Consider the following 21,063-nt stretch of genomic DNA (forward strand, 5'->3'; position numbering starts at 1 on the left):
GCAAGTCTCGGTCCAATCCGGAAATGTTTAATCCCCACACACGAAAGAAAGGTAGAAATGACCACCGGAGGAGAACGAAGCACCGGAATGCAAAACGGACAACGGGGAAAATGCTCGAATGCATGAGATGAACACGTATGAAAATGCAATGCACATGATGATATGATATGAGATGCATGACAACGATAACAACACACGGAGACAAAAACCTGAACCCGAGAAAATAAAATAACTTAACGCCGGAAACGGCAAGAGTTGGAGTACAAATTGGGAAAGCCATATCCGGGGTGTTACACACCCGAACGCAGCCGTCCCCGCCGCTCACCACCACCGCGGCCACCGCACTCCCCACGCCCTGCCACAGTGCCAAATCGCTCCGCCGCAACACCCTCGCCCTCCCCACCGAGCCATGCTTCACCGGAGGCCCTGCATCGCCGCCATCGGGTCGTCTTCAACCTTGGTACCCGCGGGACGCCGTTCATCGATTCGCCTCGCTCCGGTCGCCCCCGAGCCCACTGATCTGCTCATCGACCTCCCTGTGAGCTCCGCCGCTTTTCCCCTCTTCTTTCCCGCGCGTTTGCACCCTCTAGGCCATAGTTCCACCATGGCCGAAGCTCGCCTCCGCACGAGCTTGTCGCCAGCGTCGCTCCGGCGACCATTTGGTCATCCCGTGCTACCCAACATGCTTGTCGCATCGCGTAGTGCCTCGCTAGCGCCTCAGTTTCCGCGTTTGCACGCCGCAGCCCCAACCCCGCACATGGCCGAGCTCCGGCCGCCGCCACGGGCTCGCCTCCGACGAGCTCCGGACACCCGGCGACCCATAACCCAGGCCAGTCGACGCAGCGCACTTCCAGGAGCACGTAGGACCAAACCAAGCTCGAAACCGTGGCCTACAGCTCGATTCCGGCGTGCCTCCGCCGTCGGTTGAGGTCGCCGGCGGCTAAACCCTATTTAGCTGACGTGGCAACTTTTAGATTAGGCTCTAATCAAACACTAGTCACTGACGTGTGGGCCCCATGCCACTAACTAAACTAGGATTAGTATTAGTTTAACACTTACTAACTTTAGTTAGTTAACTAACTACTGACCAGTGGGTCCCACTGGTCAGGTTTGACCTGGACCGCGTCTGTTGACCAGATGACATCAGCATGATGCAAGGCTGACGCAGTAAATGCTTTTCTGTATTTTAAAGAAATCTAAATGATTTATTTATTTTCAGAAAATATCCTAAACTTCTAAAAATCATAGAAAATCAACCATAACTCCAAATGAAATAATTTATACATGAAAAATGATCAGAAAAATACAATTTATCCATTGGTACTGGTTCATGCATGATAGAGCAACTTAACCTTACTGTTTAGCTCAAAACATGTTAATGCACTTTATAAACCCATAACTTGGTTTTGTATTTGAATCTTTGATTCAAATGAGCTCAAACCACCCTGGTTGTAGATGCATTAACCCAACACACTCATTTTGCCATGTCATATTCATGCATCATATTGTTGCATTGCATTGATTGTAGTTTCCCTCTGTTGCCGGTAATTGTTCCCCCTCGGTAGACGTATGTTTCGACGATGTGATCAATGACACCGATGAAGAGCTATATCATCTTCGGAAGTGCCAGGCAAGCAAAAACCCCTTGTTCATTTCGATACAATCCCACTCTCTCGCTCCTGCTCTCTTTTACTGCATTAGGACAACAACGATTCAACTGTTACATGCTGCGGTAGTTGAACCCTTTTCCTCTGCATGACCTGTCATTGCCATAGTAAATAGATGAAACCCACTAGCATGAGTAAGAGTTCTTTGAGCCCTGATGTGCCTACTCATTCATGCTTGTTTGTCATGCCTGCTATTGCATAGAGTTGTGTCAGGTCTGATTCATCGGGGATGAATCGGAGGTGTGTGAACATGTCCTACTGTGTGTGAGCTAAGTGTGTGAACACGATTTGGTAAAGGTAGCGGTGAGAGGCCATGTAGGAGTACCTGGTGGGTTGTCTCATTGAAACTGTCCTCAGGAACTGAGTTCTGTGTCTGTGATCCATGAACAGCTACTACCACTCATTGGGATCCTTAATTGACCCTCTCGGCTTCTTAATCACCCTAGTACTCTGTCCAGGAGTTGCAACTAGTTTTTGGTGTTTGTAGGTTATGTGTTGGCGGCCGTGCGTAGCGCTGACCCTAGGGGTGGGCTATGATGCGGTACATACACCGTGGCACGGTGTACCGGGCACCCGTTTGGTGTCTCGGGAACCCTGTTCACATCGTTCGGGGCCGTATGTGGAAACCTCGGCCGGACTCCCTGCGGATGGAACCTGGATAGGCGATAAACCTGGACTAGAGACTTGAGTGTTTAGGTAGGCCGTGGCCGACACCCTCGCCAGGCTTCCGCTTGAAGGTTGCTGAGATACATGACGTCTACATGGTGATAACTGGTGGGAGTGTGTGTGAAGAAGTACACCCCTGCAGGGTTATCATTATCTATTCGAATAACCGGATTCCTCGGATATGGAAACTTGGACCCCTTGCATAGTTCATAGACAAGTGAAAGTGGATACTCTAAAACTCTCAAGATAAGTGTGAGTGCTATGGATGGCCTTCTCGTAGGGAGACAGGAGCGGATCCATAGTGGTGTATTGAATGGTGAATATGTGGACTCGTGTGCCCCACCTCAAAAGAGTTGCTTGCAGTCGTAGTTCAGGTTAGCCACTGAGTCAAAGCTGGCTTGCTACAGTTAAACTCCACCACCACCCCTTGTTGATACTGATGCATATGTAGCTAGTTCTGATGTAAGTCTTGCTGAGTACTTTTCTACTCACGTTTGCTTAATTTATGTTTTGCAGAGAGACTTCGGTCTCGCTAGTAGTTCCGCGTGGACTTCGACATTTAGCTTGATACCGCAGCTACGATCTTGTGCCCAAGGCAGGATCTGGTAGATAGTCAGGCTTCTTAGCCTTTTCATTTGTAGATGTCTGTACTCAGACATGTTAAGCTTCCGCATGTGCTTGATTTGTATGCTATGAATGTTGGGTCATGAGACCCATGTTTGTAATATCTCGCTCCTCGGAGCCTAATGAATAAATACTTGAGTCGTAGAGTTATGTTGTGATGCCATGTTGTATTTACACATATCGAGCATATTGTGTGTATGATTGAAATGCTTGGTATGTGTGGGATCCGACAATCTAGTTGTTTATCCTTGGCAGCCTCTCTTATGGGGAAATGTAGTCTAGTGCTTCCATGAGCCATAGTAGTCCGCTATAGCCCGGTTCACCGGAGTCCTGCTAGCCCAGCACTACTGCTCAGGGCACTTGACTGGCCGGCATGTGTTTCACTTCATTCCTGTGTCTGTCCCTTCGGGGAAATGTCACGCGGTGACATCCGGAGTCCTGCCTAGCCTGCTACAGCCCGGGTTCCCGGAGTCCTGTTAGCCCAGTGCTACAGCCCGGATTCACACGTTGATTACCGACATGCTCGATGTGATTCATGTATGCCTGTCCCCATAGGTTGGTGCCGCTTTGGGTTCACGACTAGCCATGTCGGCCCGGGTTCTCTGTCATATGGATGCTAGCGACACTATCATATACGTGAGCCAAAAGGCGCAAACGGTCCCGGGCCATGGTAAGGCGACACCCGTGGGAATACCGTGCGTGAGGCCGCAAAGTGATATGAGGTGTTACCGGCTAGATCGATGTGACTTGGAATTGGGGTCTTGACATTCTTGCCTGTGTTACAAGGTGTGAAGTTGAGTCAGACTCATTGCTCGACCAGTGCAGAAAATAGAGAGAAAATGAAAGTCATTCCCTATGCCTCAGCCATAGGTTCTATCATGTATGCAATGCTGTGTACCAGACCTGATGTGTGCCTTGCTATTAGTTTAGCAGGGAGGTACCAAAGTAATCCAGGAGTGGATCACTAGACAACGGTCAAGAACATCCTGAAATACCTGAAAAGGACTAAGGATATGTTTCTCGTTTATGGAGGTGACAAAGAGCTTGTCGTAAATGGTTACGTCGATGCAAGCTTTGACACCGATCTGGATGACTCTAAGTCACAAACCGGATACGTATTTTTATTGAATGGTGGAGCTATCAGTTGGTGCAGTTCTAAGCAGAGCGTCGTGGTAGCATCTACGTGTGAAGCAGAGTACATAGCTCCTTCGGAAGCAGCAAATGAAGGAGTCTGGATGAAGGAGTTCATATCCGATCTAGGTGTAATACCTAGTGCATCGGGTCCAATGAAAAATATTTTGTGACAATACTGGTGCAATTGCCTTGGCAAAGGAATCCAGATTTCGCAAGAGAAGCAAGCACATCAAGAGACGCTTCAATTCCATCCGCGATCAAGTCAAGGAGGGAGACATAGAGATTTGCAAGATACATACGGATCTGAATGTTGCAGACCCGTTGACTAAGCCTCTCTCACTAGCAAAACATGATCAGCACCAAGACTCCATGGGTGTTAGAATCATTACCATGTAATCTAGATTATTGACTCTAGTGCAAGTGGGAGACTAAAGGAAATATGCCCTAGAGGCAATAATAAAGTTGTTACTTATATTTCCTTATATCATGATAAATGTTTATTATTCATGCTAGAATTGTATTAACCGGAAACTTAGTACATGTGTGAATACATAGACAAACAGAGTGTCTCTAGTATGCCTCTACTTGACTAGCTCGTTAATCAAATATGGTTATGTTTCCTAGCCATAGACATGTGTTGTCATTTGATGAACGGGATCACATCATTAGAGAATGATGTGATGGACAAGACCCATCCGTTAGCTTAGCATAATGATCATTTAGTTTTTCTGCTATTGCTTTCTTCATGACTTATACATGTTCCTCAGACTATGAGATTATGCAACTCCTGAATACTTGAGGAACACCTTGTGTGCTATCAAACATCACAATGTAACTGGGTGATTATAAAGATGCTCTACAGTTGTCTCCTATGGTGTTTGTTGAGTTGGCATAGATCAAGATTAGGATTTGTCACTCCGTGTATCGAAGAGGTATCTCTGGGCCCTCTCAGTAATGCACATCACTATGAGCCTTGCAAGAAATGTGTCTAATGAGATTATCCATGGGATGATGAATTACGAAACGAGTAAAGAGACTTGCCGGTGACGAGATTGAACTATCTATGATGATACCAACGATCGAATCTCTGGCAAGTAACATACCAATGAGAAAGGGAACAACGTATGTTGTTATGCGGTTTGACCGATAAAGATCTTTGTAGAATATGTAGGAGCCAATATGAGCATCCAGGTTCCGCTATTGGTTATTGATCGGAGATATGTCTCAGTCATGTCTACATAGTTCTCGAACCCGTAGGGTCCGCACGCTTAACGTTCGATGACAATTTGTATTATGAGTTTCGTATTTTGATGAACCAAAGTTTGTTCGGAGTCCGGGATGAGATCACGGACATGACGAGGAGTCTCGAAATGGTCAAGACATAAATATTGATATATTGGAAGGTTATGTTTGGACACCGGAATGGTTTCGGATATGTTCGGGTATTTCCGGAGTACCGAGGGGTTACCGGACCCCCCCCCCCCCGGGGGGGGGGGGGAAGTAATGGGCCAACATGGTCCATAGGGGAGAGAAAGGGCAGCCCACAACGGGTGCCCCCCATAGGCAGTCCGAATTGGACGAGGGAAGGGGGTGCAGGCCCCCTTTCCTTCTCCTTTCCCCCTCCGAAAGAAAGGAAAAGGGGGGCCGACTAGGACTAGGAGTCCAAGTCGGTTTCCCCCCCACGGCGCGCCCCTAGGGCCGGCCTCCCCCCTCTCCTCCTTTATATACGAGGGCAGGGGGCACCCCAAAGCACATCAATTGTTCTCTTTGCCGTGTGCGGTGCCCCCCTCCATAGTTTACTCCTCCAGTCATATTGTCGTAGTGCTTAGGCGAAGCCCTGCGCAGATCACATCACCATCACCACGCCATCGTGATGACGAAACTCTCCCTCGACACTTTGCTGGATCAAGAGTTTGAGGGACGTCATCAAGCTGAACGTGTGCAGAACTCGGAGTTGTCGTACATTCGGTGCTTGATCGGTTGGATCACGAAGACGTTCGACTACATCAACCGCATTAAGCTAACGCTTCCGCTTTCGGTCTACGAGGGTACATGTACACACTCTCCTCCTCTCGTTGCTACGCATCTCCTAGATAGATCTTGCGTGATCGCAGGAAATTTTTTGAGATTGCATGCTACGTTCCCCTACAGTGGCATCAGAGCGAGGTCTATGCGTACATGATATGCACGAGTAGAACACAAAGAGTTGTGGGCGATCATAGTCATATTGCTTACCACCAACGTCTTACTTTGATTCGGCGGTATTCTTGGATGAAGCGGCCCGGACCGCGTTCATGAGACCGGTTCCACCGATAGACATGCAACTTGTTTTGCATAAAGGTGGCCGGCGGGTGTCTGTTTCTCCAACTTTAGTTGAATCGAATTTGACCATGGCCAGTCCTTGTTGAAGGTTAAAACATCACAGTTGATGAAAAATCGTTGTGGTTTTGATTCGTAGGTAAGAACGGTTCTTACTAGAAGCCCGCAGCGGCCACGTAAAACTTGCAACAACAAAGTAGAGGACGCCTAACTTGTTTTTGCAGGCCATGTTGTGATGTGATATGGTCAATACATGATGTGATATATTCTGATGTATGAGATGATCATGTTTTGTAAAAGTTATCGGCAACTGGCAGGAGCCTTATGGTTGTTGCTTTATTGTATGAAATGCAATCGCCATGTAATTACTTTACTTTATCACTATGCATTAGCGCTAGTTGTAGAAGCAATAGTTGGCGAGACGACAATGACGCTACAATGGAGATCGTGGTGTCAAGCCGGTGATGATGGAGATCATAATGGTGCTTTGGAGATGGAGATTAAAGGCACAAGATGATGGTGGCCATATCATGTCACATATTTTGATTGCATGTGATGTTTATCTTTTATGCATATTATTTTTCTTAGTACGGTGGTAGCATTATAAGATGATCCATCACTAAATTTCAAGGTATAAGTGTTCTCCCTGAGTATGCACCGTTGCGATAGTTCGTCGTGCCGAGACACCACGTGATAATCGGGTGTGATAAGCTCTACGTTCACATATAATGAGTGCAAGACAGTTTTGCATGTGCAGAATACTCGGGTTAAACTTGATGAGCCTAGCATGTACACACATGGCCTCGGAACACTGAGACCGAAAGGTCGAACGTGAATCATATAGTAGATATGATCAACATAGAGATGTTCACCATTGAAAACTACTCCATCTCATGTGATGATCGGACATGGTTTAGTTGATATGGATCACGTGATTATTTAGATGACTCGAGGGATGTCTATCTAAGTGGGAATTCTTAAGTAATACGATTAATTGAACTTAAATTTATCATGATCTTAGTCCTGATAGTTTTTGCATATCTATGTTGTAGATCAATGGCCCGTGCTACCGTTCCCTTGAATTTTAATGTGTTCCTAGAGAAAGCTAAGTTGAAAGATGATGTGGTAGCAACTACACGGACTGGGTCCGTAACTTGAGGATTATAGTCATTGTTGCACAAAAGAATTACGTCCTTGATGCACCACTAGGTGCAAGGCCTGCTGCAGGAGCAACTCTGGATGTTATGAACGTCTAGCAAGCTAAATCTGATGACTACTCGATAGTTTAGTGTGCCATGCTTTACGGCTTACAATCAGGACTTCAAAGACATTTTGAACGTCATGGAGCATATGAGATGTTCCAGGAGTTGAAGTTAATATTTCAAGCAAATGCCCGAGTTGAGAGATATGAAGTCTTCAACAAGTTCTATAGCTGCAAGATGGAGGAGAACAGTTCTGTCAGTGAACACATACTCAAAATGTCTGGGTACCATAACCACTTGACTCAGCTGGGAGTTAATCTTCCGGATGATAGTGGCATTGACAAAGTTCTTCAATCACTGCCACCAAGCTATAAAGGCTTCGTGATGAACTATAATATGCAAGGGATGAACAAGACGATTCCCGAGTTCTTCGCAATGCTCAAGGCTGCAGAGGTAGAAATCAAGAAGGAGCATCAAGTGTTGATGGTCAACAGACCACTAGTTTCAAGAAAAAGGGCAAAGGAAAGAAGGGGAACTTCAAGAAGAATAGCAAGCAAGTTGCTGCTCCCGGGAAGAAGCCCAAGTCTGGACCTAAGCCTGAAACTGAGTGCTTCTACTACAATGGGACTGGTCACTGGAAGCGGAACAACCCCAAGTATTTGGCGGATAAGAAGGATGGCATAGTGAAAGGTATATTTGATATACATGTTATAGATGTGTACCTTACTAATGCTCGTAGTATCGCCTGGGTATTTGATATTGGTTCTGTTGCTCATATTTGCAACTCGAAACAGGGGCTATGGATTAAACGAAGATTGGCTAAGGACGAGGTGATGATGCGCGTCGGAAATGGTTCCAAGGTCGATGTGATCTCCGTCGGCACGCTACCTCTACATCTGCCTTCGGGATTAGTTTTAGACCTGAATAATTGTTATTTGCTACCAGCGTTGAGCATGAACATTATATCTTATCTTGTTTAATGCGAGATGGTTATTCATTTAAATCAGAGAATAATGGTTGTTCTATTTATATGAGTAATATCTTTTATGGTCATGCACCCTTGATGAGTGGTCTATTTTTGTTGAATCTTGATCATGGTGATACATATATTCATAATATTGATGCCAAAAGATGCAAAGTTAATAATTATAGTGCAACTTATTTGTGGCACTGCCATTTAGGTCATATTGGTGTAAACCGCATGAAGAAACTCCATGCAGATGGGCTTTTGGAATCACTTGATTATGAATCACTTGATGCTTGCGAATCATGCCTCATGAGCAAGATGACTAAGACTCCGTTCTCCAGAACAGTGGAGCGAGCCACTGACTTATTGAATATAATACATACTGATGTATGCGGTCCGACGAGTGTTGAGGCTCGCGGCGGGTATCATTATTTTCTAACCTTCACAGATGATTTGAGTAGATATGGGTATATCTACTTAATGAAACATAAGTCTAAAACATTTTAAAAGTTCAAAGAATTTCAGAGTGGAGTGGAAAATCATCGTAACAAGAAAATAAAGTTTCTATGATTCGATCGTGGAGGCGAATATTTGAGTTACGAGTTTGGTCTTCATTTAAAACAATGTGGAACAGTTTCGCAACTCACGCCACCGTACTTTATTAGATATGGTGCGATCTATGATGCCTCTTACCGATTTACCACTATCGTTCTGGGGTTATGCATTAGAGACAACTGCATTCACGTTAAATAGGGCACCATCTAAATCCGTTGAGACGACGCCGTATGAACTGTGGTTTGGCAAGAAACCTAAGCTATCATTTCTTAAAGTTTGGGGTTGCGATGCTTATGTGTAAAAGCTTCAGCCTAATAAACTCGAACCAAAATTGGAGAAGTGCGTCTTCATAGGATACCCAAAAGAAACTGTTGGGAACACCTTCTATCACAGATCCGAAGGAAAGATATTTGTTGTTAAGAATGGATCATTTATAAGGAGTTTCTATCAAAAGAGTGAGTGGGAGAAAGTAGAACTTGATGAGGTAGTTGTACGTTCTCTCGAATTGGAAAGTAATTCATCACATAAATCAGTTCCACTGATGCCTACACCAATTAGTGAGGAAGTTAATGATGATGATCATGAAACTTCAGATCAAGTTACTACCGAACCTCTTAGGTCAACCAGAGTACGTTCCGCATCAGAGTGGTATGCTAATCCTATTCTGGAAGTCATGTAACTAGACCATGATGAACGTACGAACTATGAGGAAGCGATGATGAGCCTAGATTCCATGAAATGGCTTGAGTCCATGAAATCTGAGATGGGATCCATGCATGAGAACAAAGTATGAACTTTGGTTGACTTGCCCGATGATCGGCAAGCCATGTAAAATAATTGGATCTTCAAGAATAAGACGGGCGCTGATGGTAATTTTATTGTCTACAAAGCTCGGCCTGTTGCGAAAGGTTTTCGACAAGTTCAAGGAGTTGACTACGATGAGACCTTCTCACCGTAGCGATGCTTAAGTCTGTCCGAATCATGTTAGCAATTGCCGCATTTTATGATTATGAAATTTGGCAAATGGATGTCAAAAATGTATTCCTTAATGGATTTCTTAAAGAAGAGTTGTATATGATGCAACCAGAAGGTTTTATCGATCCTAAAGGTGCTAACAAAGTGTTCAATCTCCAGCGATCCATTTATGGACTGGTGCAAGCCTCTCGGAGTTGGAATATACACTTTGATAGTGTGATCAAAGCATATGGTTTTATACAGAATTTTGGAGAAGCCTGTATTTACAAGAAAGTGAGTGGGAGCTCTGTAGCATTTCTAATATTATATGTGGATGACATATTGTTGATTGAGAATGATATAGAATTTATGGATAGTGTAAAAGGATACTTGCATAAGAATTTTTCAATGAAAGACCTCAGTGAAGCTGCTTATATATTGTGCATCAAGATCTATAGAGATAGATCAAGACGCTTAATTAGACTTTCACAAAGCACATACCTTGATAAAGTTTTGAAGAAGTTCAAAATGGACCAGTCAAAGAAAGGGTTCTTGCATGTGTTACAAGGTGTGAAGTTGAGTCACACTCAATGCCTGACCACCACAGAAGATAGAGAGAAATGAAAGTCATTCCCTATGCCTCAGCCATAGGTTCTGTCATGTATGCAATGTTGTGTACCAGACCTGATGTGTGCCTTGTTATAAGTTTAGCAGAGGGTACCAAAGTAATCCAGGAGTGGATAACTGGAAAGCGGTCAGGAACATCCTGAAATACCTCAAAAGGACTAAGGATATGTTTCTCATTTATGGAGGTGACAAAGAGCTTGTCGTAAATGGTTACGTCGATGCTAGCTTTGACACTGATCCGGATGACTCTAAGTCGCAAACCGGATACGTATTTATATTGAATGGTGGGGTTGTCAGTTGGTGCAGTTCCAAGCAGAGCGTCGTGGTGGGATCTACGTGTGAAGCTGAGTACATAGCTGCTTCGGAAGCAGCAAATGAAGTAGTCTGGATGAAAGAGTTCATATCCGATCTAGTGTAATACCTAGCACATCGGGTCCAATGAAAATCTTTTGTGACAATACTAGAGCAATTGCATTAGCGAAGGAATCCAGATTTCACAAGAGAACCAAACACATCAAGAGACGCTTCAACTCCATCCGCAATCAAGTCAAGGAGGGAGACATAGAGATTTGCAAAATACATACGGATCTGAATGTTGCAGACCCATTGACTAAGCCTCTTCCACGAGCAAAACATGATCATCACCAAGACTCCATGCGTGTTAGAATCATTACAATGTAATCTAGATTATAGACTCTAGTGCAAGTGGGAGACTAAAGGAAATATGACCTAGAGGCAATAATAAAGTTGTTATTTATATTTCCTTATATCATGATAAATGTTTATTACTCATGCTAGAATTGTATTAACCAGAAACTTGATATATGTGTGAATGCATAGACAAAACAAAGTGTCCCTCGTTTGCCTCTACTTGACCGGCTCGTTAATCAAAGATGGTTAAGTTTCCCGACCATAGACATGTGTTGTCATTTGATGAACGCGATCACATCATTAGGAGAATGATGTGATGGACAAGACCCATACGTTAGCTTAGCATAATGATTGTTAAGTTTTATTGCTATTGCTTTCTTCATGACTTATACATGTTCCTTTGACTATGAGATTATGCAACTCCCGAATACCGGAGGAACACCTTGTGTGCTAGCAAACGTCACAACATAACTGGGTGATTATAAAGATGCTCTACAGGTGTCTCCGAAGGTGTTTGTTGGGTTGGCATAGATCGAGATTAGGATTTGTCACTCCGAGTATCGGAGAGGTATCTCTGGGCCCTCTCGGTAATGCACATCATGATAAGCCTTGCAAGCAATGTGACTAATGAGTTAGTTGCGGGATGATGTATTACGGAACGAGTAAAGAGACTTGCCGGTAACGAGATTGAACTAGGTATGAAGATACCGACGATGGAATCTCGCGCAACTAACATACCGGTGACAAAGGGAATAACATATGTTGTCATTGCGGTTTGACCGATAAAGATCTTCGTAGAATATGTAGGAACCAATATGAGCATCCAAGTTCTGCTGTTGGTTATTGATCGGAGATGAGTCTCAGTGATGTCTATATAGTTCTCGAACCCATAGGGTCCGCATGCTTAACATTCGGTGACGATTTGTATTATGAGTTATGTGTTTTGGTGACCGAAGATTGTTCGGAGTCCCGGATGAGGTCACAGACAGGGTGAGGAGTCTCAAAATGGTTGAGAGGTAAAGATTGATATATTGGACGATGGTATTCGGACACCAGAATGGTTTCGGAGTGTTTTAGATATTTATCGGAGTACCAAGGGGTTACCGGAACCCCCGGGGAAAGTAATGGGCCAACATGGGCCATCGGGGAGAGAGAGGGCAGCCCACAAGGGGTGGCGCGCGCCCTCCCCCCCCCCCATGGGCATCCGAATTGGACAAGGGGAAGGGGGCGCGGCCCCCCTTTCCTTCCCCTTTTCCCCTCCGAAGGAAAGGAAAAGGGGGGGCGACTAGGACTAGGATTCCAAGTCGGTTCCCCCCCAATGGCGCGCCCCTAGGGCCGGCCTGCTCCCCTCTCCTCCTTTATATACGGGGGCAGGGGCACCCCAAAGCACATCAATTGTTCTCTTAGCCGTGTGCGGTGCTCCCCTCCACAGTTTACTCCTCCAGTTATATTGTCGTAGTGCTTAGGCGAAGCCCTGAGCGGATCACATCACCATCACCATCACCACGCTGTCGTGCTGACAAAACTCTCCCTCGATACTTTGCTGGATCAAGATTTTGCGGGACCTCATCGAGCTGAACGTGTGCAGAACTCGGAGGTGTCGTACGTTCGGTGCTTGATCGATTGGATTGCAAAGACGTTTGACTACATCAACCGCGTTAAGATAACGCTTCCGCTTTCAGTCTACGAGGGTACGTGGACACACTCTCCCCCTCTCGTTGTTATGCATCTCCTAGATAGATCTTGCGTGATCATAGGAAATTTTTTGAAATCGCATGCTATGTTCCCCTACAAAATTTTGATTGTTCCATGCTGTTATATTATCAATCTTGGATGTTTTATAATCATTTTATATCATTTTTTGGTACTAACCTATTGACATAGTGCCAAGTGCCAGTTGCTATTGTCTGCATGTTTTTTACATCACAGGAAATCAATACCGAACAGAGTCCAAATGCAACAACAATTTACGGAGATTTTTTGGGACCAAAAGACACCCAATGGGCCAAGGCAGCGCCTGGGGGTGCTTCGAGGGGAGAACAACCCCCCAAGGCGCGCTAGGGGGCCCAGGCATGCCCTGGTGGGTTGTTCCCACCTCGGGTGCCCCCCGGACCACCTCTTTGCTCTATAAATATCCCTATATTCCAAAAACCTAGGGGAGTCGACGAAAATCAATTCCAACTGCCACAGGGTCTAGAACCACCAGATCCAATCTAGACACCATCACAGAGGGGTTCACCACTTCCATTGGTGCCTCTCCGATGATGTGTGAGTAGTTCTTTGTAGACCTTCAGATCCGTAGTTAGTAGCTAGATGGCTTCCTCTCTCTCATTTGATTCTCAATACAATGGTCTCTTGGAGATCCATATGATGTAACTCTTTTTGTAGTGTGTTTGTTGGGATCAGATGAACTTTGAGTTTATGATCAGATCTATATTTTTATACCCATGAAAGTTATTTGAGTTTATTTGATCTCTTATATGCATGATTGCTTATAGCCTCGTATTTCTTCTCCGATATTTGGGTTTTGTTTGGCCAACTTGATCTATTTATATTGCAATGGGAAGAGGTGCTTTGTAGTGGGTTTGATCTTACGGTGCTTGATCCCAGTGACAGAAGGGGAATCGACATGTATGTATCATTGCTACTAGGGATAAAACGATGGGGTCTATCTCTACATAGATAGATCTTGTCTACATCATGTCATCGTTCTTATTGCATTACTCCATTTCTCCATGAACTTAATACACTAGATGCATGCTCGATAGCGGTCGATGTGTGGAGTAATAGTAGTAGATGCAGGCAGGAGTCGGTCTACTAATCTTGGACATGATGCCTATCTAATGATCATTTACTAGATAATGTCATGATTATTTGAAGTTCTATCAATTGCCCAACAGTAATTTGTTTACCCACCGTTTGCTATTTTTCTCGAGAGAAGCCACTAGTGAAACCTACAGCCCCCGGGTCTCTTTCTCATATTATTTGCCTTTGTGATCTACTTTTCTTTTGCTTTTATTTTCAGATCTATTAAACCAAAAATACAAAAAATACCTTGCTGCATTTTATTCTTATTTATTTTATTTGGTGTTCAATCTAGCAATCTACTACAATTTTATTCACGTCCGTTTGCCCATCTTGGGGTGCCGTTACCCGAAAGGGATTGACAACCCCTTTAATACGTTGGGTTGCGAGAAGTTGTTATTTGTGTGCAGGTGTTTTTTACGTTGTGTTTCTTAGTGCTCCTACTGGTTCGATAACCTTGGTTTCATCAATGAGGGAAATACCTACCGCTGTTGTGCTGCATCAGCCCTTCCTCTTTGGGGAAATACCGACGTAGCTTCAAGCCGCCATCATATGCTCATATTGGCTCCCACATATCCTACGAAGATCTTTATCGGTCAAACCATTATGACAACATAAGTTATTCCCTTTGTCATCGGTATGTTACTTGCTCGAGATTCTATCGTCAGTATCTCCATACCTAGTTCAATCTCGTTACCGGCAAGTCTCTTTACTCATTCCGTAATGCATCATCCCACAACTAACTCGTTAGTCGCATTGCTTTCAAGGCTTATTATGATGTGCATTACCGAGGGGGCCCAAAGATACCTCTCCGATACTCAGAGTGACAAATCCTAATCTCGATCTATGCCAACCCAACAAACACCTTCGGAGATACCTGTAGAGCATCTGTATAATCACCCACTTATGTTGTGACATTTGATAGCACACAAGGTATTCCTCTGGTATCCATGAGTTGCATAGTCTCATAGTCAAAGGAATATGTATAAGTCATGAGGAAAGCTATAGCAATAAAACCGAACGATCAACATGCTAAGCTAACGGATGGGTCTTGCCCATCACATCATTCTCCTAATGATGTGATCCCATTCATCAAATGACAACACATGTCTATGGTTAGGAAAATTAACCATCTTTGATTAACAAGCTAGTCTAGTAGAGGCTTACTAGGGACACTGTATTTTTTCTATGTATCCACACATGTATCAAGTTTCCGGTTAATATAATTCTAGCATGAATAATAAACATTTATCATGATATAAGGAAATATAAAATAACAACTTTATTATTGCCTCTAGGGCATATTTCCTTCACTTGGCACTCCATGTAGGCGCAAGATTTCCCTACAAAAAAGATTTGTGACATGTGAAGCATCGTCTATCTTGTTGCATGGTATGTGTAACATCCCAAAATTCTAAATTTTGGAATGTTATAATAAATAGATAGATTTGATTTATTGTTTGATTGATTGTCTGAAAGTGAGTGAACTCGAAACTTTTTGAAAGTTAAATGAGAGGGAATAAAAGGACTTTCCCAAACTTTCATTTTGCTTTTATGATCTCCATGAATTCAAATTCTTTTCAAACACAAAACCCTGGAGAGAAGATGACATGACTTCTTCCATTTATTTAAATGACAAGGGGTGTTGAAAATATTTTTATTCGCCACATGATATGTGTTTTGCTTGGAGCGTCAATTTATTTTGTTAGGATTTGCTTGCTGTTATTTAGAACAATGTTTTGCATCTTTTATTTCAATAGAAGTGGCATTGATAGCCTTTACTATGCCTATGTTACAAGTATACATGTTGCTGTTTGAAAACAGAAAGTTTACCGCTGTTGCAATAATTCCCTAGAAAATTCAGAATGTGATAAAATGTTGAAACCTTTTGAATATTAAGCTCTGATAAATTTACTACAGTGGGAATTTTCTTTCATAATTTTTGGAGCTAGGGAAGTATGGATGTTGCTGCATTCTTTACAAATTATCCTGTTTAGGAAGATTGTTGTTATGTTTGCATTGTTTGCATATGTTTGCTTCTTTAATGATTCTATTTGAGGATAGGACTATTAAATATGCAGAGGCATTTAGTATGCAATGTTGAATAATAATTTTAGTGATTTGCTACAGTAGAGTATGATAAGGTTTTTGCAATGGTTTATACTAACTTATCTCACGAGTCCTTGTTGAGTTTTGTGTGGATGAAGCTTTTGAGATTTAGGGAGACCGTGATATGAGAGGAATTAAGGAGACACAAAAGCTCAAGCTTGGGGATGCCCAAGGAATCACAAGATAATATTTCAAGAAGTCTCAAGCATCTAAGCTTGGGGATGCCCCGGTTGGCATCCCACCTTTCTTCTTCAACAACTATCGGTTAGTATCGGTTGATCCTAAGTTTTTGCTTCTTCACATGATGTTTGCCATTATTAGAATGTCATTTTATTTTGCTTTGATTGCTGTTTGAATAAAATACCAACGTCTGAAATTCTGAAATGTTAGAGGGTCTTCACATAGTTGCATAATTATTCAACTACTCATTGATCTTCACTTATATCTTTCGGAGTAGTTTGTCATTTGCTCTAGTGCTTCACTTATATCTTTTAGAGCATGGTGGTAGCTTTATTTTGAAGAAATAGATGAACTCTCATGCTTCACTTAGATTATTTTGAGAGTCTTAATAGCATGGTAATTTGCTTAAAATCCTAATATTCTAGGTATTCGAGAATAATAAAATTCTCTTATGAGTGTGTTGAATACTATGAGAAGTTTGATGCTTGATGATTGTTTTGAGATATGGAGATGGTGATATTAGAGTCATGCTAGTTGAGTAGTTGTGAATTTGAGAAATACTTGTGTTGAAGTTTGTGATTCCCGTAGCATGCACGTATGGTGAACCGTTATGCGATGAAGTCGGAGCATGATTTATTTATTGATTGTCTTTCTTATGAGTGGCGGTCGGGGACAAGCGATGGTATTTTCCTACCAATCTATCCCCCTAGGAGCATGCGCGTAATACTTTGCTTTGATAACTTGTAGATTTTTGCAATAAGTATATGAGTTCTTTATGACTAATGTTGAGTCCATGGATTATACGCACTCTCACCCTTTCACCATTGCTAGCCTCTCTAATACCGTGCACCTTTCGCCGGTATCATACACCCACCATATACCTTCCTCAAAACAGCCACCATACCTACCTATCATGGCATTTCCATAGCCATTCCGAGATATATTGCCATGCAACTCTCCACCGTTCAGTTTATTATGACACGCTCCAACTTTATCATATTGCTTAGCATGATCATGTAGTTGACATCGTATTTGTGGCAAAGCCACCGTTCATAATTCTTTCATACATGTCACTCATGAATCATTGCACATCCCGGTACACCGCCGGAGGCATTCATATAGAGTCATATCTTGTTCTAAGTATCGAGTTGTAAGAAAAATAAAAGTGTGATGATCATCATTATTAGAGCATTGTCCCAGTGAGGAAAGGATGATGGAGACTATGATTCCCCCACAAGTCGGGATGAGACTCCGGACGAAAAATAAATAAAAGAGGCCAAAGAAGCCCAAATAAAAAAATAAAAAAAGAGGCCATAAAAAAGAGAGGAGAAAAGGCCCAAATAAATAAAAAAAATAAAAAATAAAAAAAATGAGAGAAAAAGAGAGAAGGGACAGTGTTACTATCCTTTTTACCACATTGTGCTTCAGAGTAGCACCATGATCTTCATAGTAGAGAGTCTCTCATGTTATCTCTTTCATATACTAGTGGGAATCTTTCATTATAGAACTTGGCTTGTATATTCCAATGATGGGCTTCCTTCAAATTGCCCTAGGTCTTTATGAGCAAGCAAGTGGATGCACACCCACTTAGTTTCTTTTTGAGCTTTCATATACTTATAGCTCTAGTGCATCCGTTGCATGGCATCCTACTCACTCACATTGATATCTATTGATGGCATCTCCATAGCCCGTTGATACGCCTAGTTGATGTGAGACTAGACTATCTTCTCCTTTTTGTCTTCTCCACAACCACCATTCTATTCCACCTATAGTGCTATATCCATGGCTCACGCTCATGTATTGCATGAAGATTGAAAAAGTTTGAGAACATCAAAAGTATGAAACAATTGCTTGGCTTGTCATTGGGGTTGTGCATGATTTAAATATTTTGTGTGGTGAAGATAGAGCATAGCCAGACTATATGATTTTGTAGGGATAGCTTTCTTTGGCCATGTTATTTTGAGAAGACATGATTGCTTTGTTAGTATGCTTGAAGTATTATTATTTTTATGTCAATATGAACTTTTATCTTGAATCTTTCGGATCTGACTATTCATATCACAAGTAAGAAGAATTACATTGAAATTATGCCAAGTAGCACTCCGCATCAAAAATTCTTTTTTATCATTTACCTACTCGAGGACGAGCAGGAATTAAGCTTGGGGATGCTTGATATGTCTCCAATGTATCTATAATTTTTGATTGCTCCATGCTATATTATCTTCTATTTTGGGCAATATTGGTCTTTATTATCCACTTTTATATTACTTTTAGGACTAACCTATTAACCGGAGGCCCAGCCCAGATTTGCTGTTTTATGCCTATTTCAGTGTTTTGAAGAAAAGGAATATCAGACGGAGTCGAAACGGAACGAAATCAACTAGAGAAGTTATTTTTGGAAGGAAACACACCTGATGGACTTGGACCCCACGTCAAAAGATACGGGAGCTGCCCACGAGGGTGGGGGGCACGCCCCCTGCCTCGTGGGGCCCCCGTGGCTCCTCCGACGTACCCCTCGTACCCATATATACCTACGTATCGTAAAACTTCCAGAACGGAGATTAGATCGGGAGATCCGCTGCCAGAAGCCTCCGTAGCCACCAAAAGTCAATCGGGACCCTATTTCGGCACCCTGCCGGAGGGGGGAACCCTCACCGGTGGCCATCTTCATCATCCCGGCGCTCTCCATGACGAGGAGGGAGTAGTTCTCCATCGGGGCTGAGGGTATGTACTAGTAGCTATGTACTAGTAGCTATGTGTTTGATCCCTTCGCCGCTGGGCCGGCCCAGAGCCGAGCCGACTGTGTCGCACCAGCCCAGCCGCGCCATCGCCACCGACCCTGGGCGCAGTCCTGCGCCCGTACGCCGCCGGCCGCCGCCGTGGCCGACCCGGCCACCTCCGCCGCCTTGCCCCTCCCGCACGCCACCGCGCCGCCCCCTCCCTCCATAACTAGCGCGCCGCCGCCGCCCGCTCTCTCTTCGCGCCGCCGCCGCACTTCTCTCATCCGCCGCGCCGCTGCCGCATCTCACCGAAGCAGCCGCCGCCTGCTGCGCCGCTCCGCCTCCCCGCCGCAGAGCCGCCGCTCGCCTTGCCCGCGCGCCGCCGCGCAGGAGCGCGCCGCCCTCGCCGGAGCACGCCGCTGTCCCGCCTCACCGGAGTTCAACCTCGCCGCCACCAGTTTTCTCTCGAAAACCGCCAAACCACTGCGAACCGGTATAAACCCAAACCCGGTCCGATCCGGTTTTATTTTAAGATCGGTTTAAAAAAACCCTAGACTAGATCTGTTTTTGTAGGTTTTATTAAACAGCGAACGTCCACTGTTTAGACCTTATAAGCGAGCGTTCGCCTTTTTGTCTTTTTCTTTTTTCAGTTATTTTCGTCCAGGGACCTATATGTGAGGATTTTCTCTACAGTTTAGTCCCTGAACTTCAAACAATCATTACTTTTCGCTCGTTTGTCCAAATCCAACGAAACCAACGCCCACTTCTTCGTTATGATCTCCTATATCCAGTAATCCAACTCAAAAATGTTTTTGAAAAGTTTAAAATTTGAATTAAATCAGATTTGAATTCAAAGCTTTGTTTGATCATAACTTGAGTTTCGTAGCTCCGTTTGAGTTGATTCTTTTTGCATATCGAAGCTCTTGACCTAAACATTCTAATAAGGCCAAATTCACATAATTTTGCTACTGTTAGAAATTGTTTTATGTTGCAAGAGTTATTTTCTTGGTTTTGATGTTTCCGAATCGTCTTCTTCGTTCTTTTTGATCTTTTGAGTGATTGCTTATGTGTGGTCACTATTGCTTGCTTATGATAGATTGACCGGAGTGAGACGAGTAGATCTATCAAGAGTTTTGAGTGCGAATCATCTTCATCAACATTGCAGGCAAGTTCACACTTTGATCATATCCCTTTCATACCCAGTTTTTATGCATTAGTTTCACCCTCAAACATTGCATGAGTAGGATTGATAACATGTGGGTATTGGGAAGTAGTTAATGAGGTAGGAACCTATTGCCCTGCATTCAAACCTTGGGAGTTACCATTACGTTATGCTTATAGTGCCATGCTATGCTCGTAGACGTGGATTGGGTTTTGAGAGTATTCATGACAGATGTGAGATTGTTAATTAATGGTTTACTTAAGGTGGCAACTTAAACACACATCTGGGTGGATTGAGGCACCGGGTTATTCCAGGATTGCCTGTCTAGGCACCTGGGTAGACCAGGATTGCCTGTTTTCTTTTGGACCGCCACCCAGGCTCAAAGGGATCATGAGATTATTCATGCTAGAAACTTCCGTGTGCAGCCACAAGCTATTATAGGCTCTAGCATAGTTGACTAAGTTGTGCGAACTCTTACAGTGGTAGACTAGCAGATGTAGGGGATGTAGGTGGTACGGTCTACCCGATCGTAAGGTGCTAGCGTTTCTGAAAGACTATGTCTCGGTCATCCGTCTTCTCAAACACCCTGTAGTGCGAGAAACCAAACGGAGGCGATCGATTCTTGTGGGGAAAAGTGCGCAAACCTCTGCAGAGTGTATAAACTAATCATAATTAGCCGTGTCCCCGGTTATGGACATCTTGAGTATCTAGTACCTGGATT

This window comes from Triticum urartu, chromosome 1, assembly GCF_003073215.2.
Source record: "Triticum urartu cultivar G1812 chromosome 1, Tu2.1, whole genome shotgun sequence".
Lineage (NCBI taxonomy): Eukaryota > Viridiplantae > Streptophyta > Magnoliopsida > Poales > Poaceae > Triticum > Triticum urartu.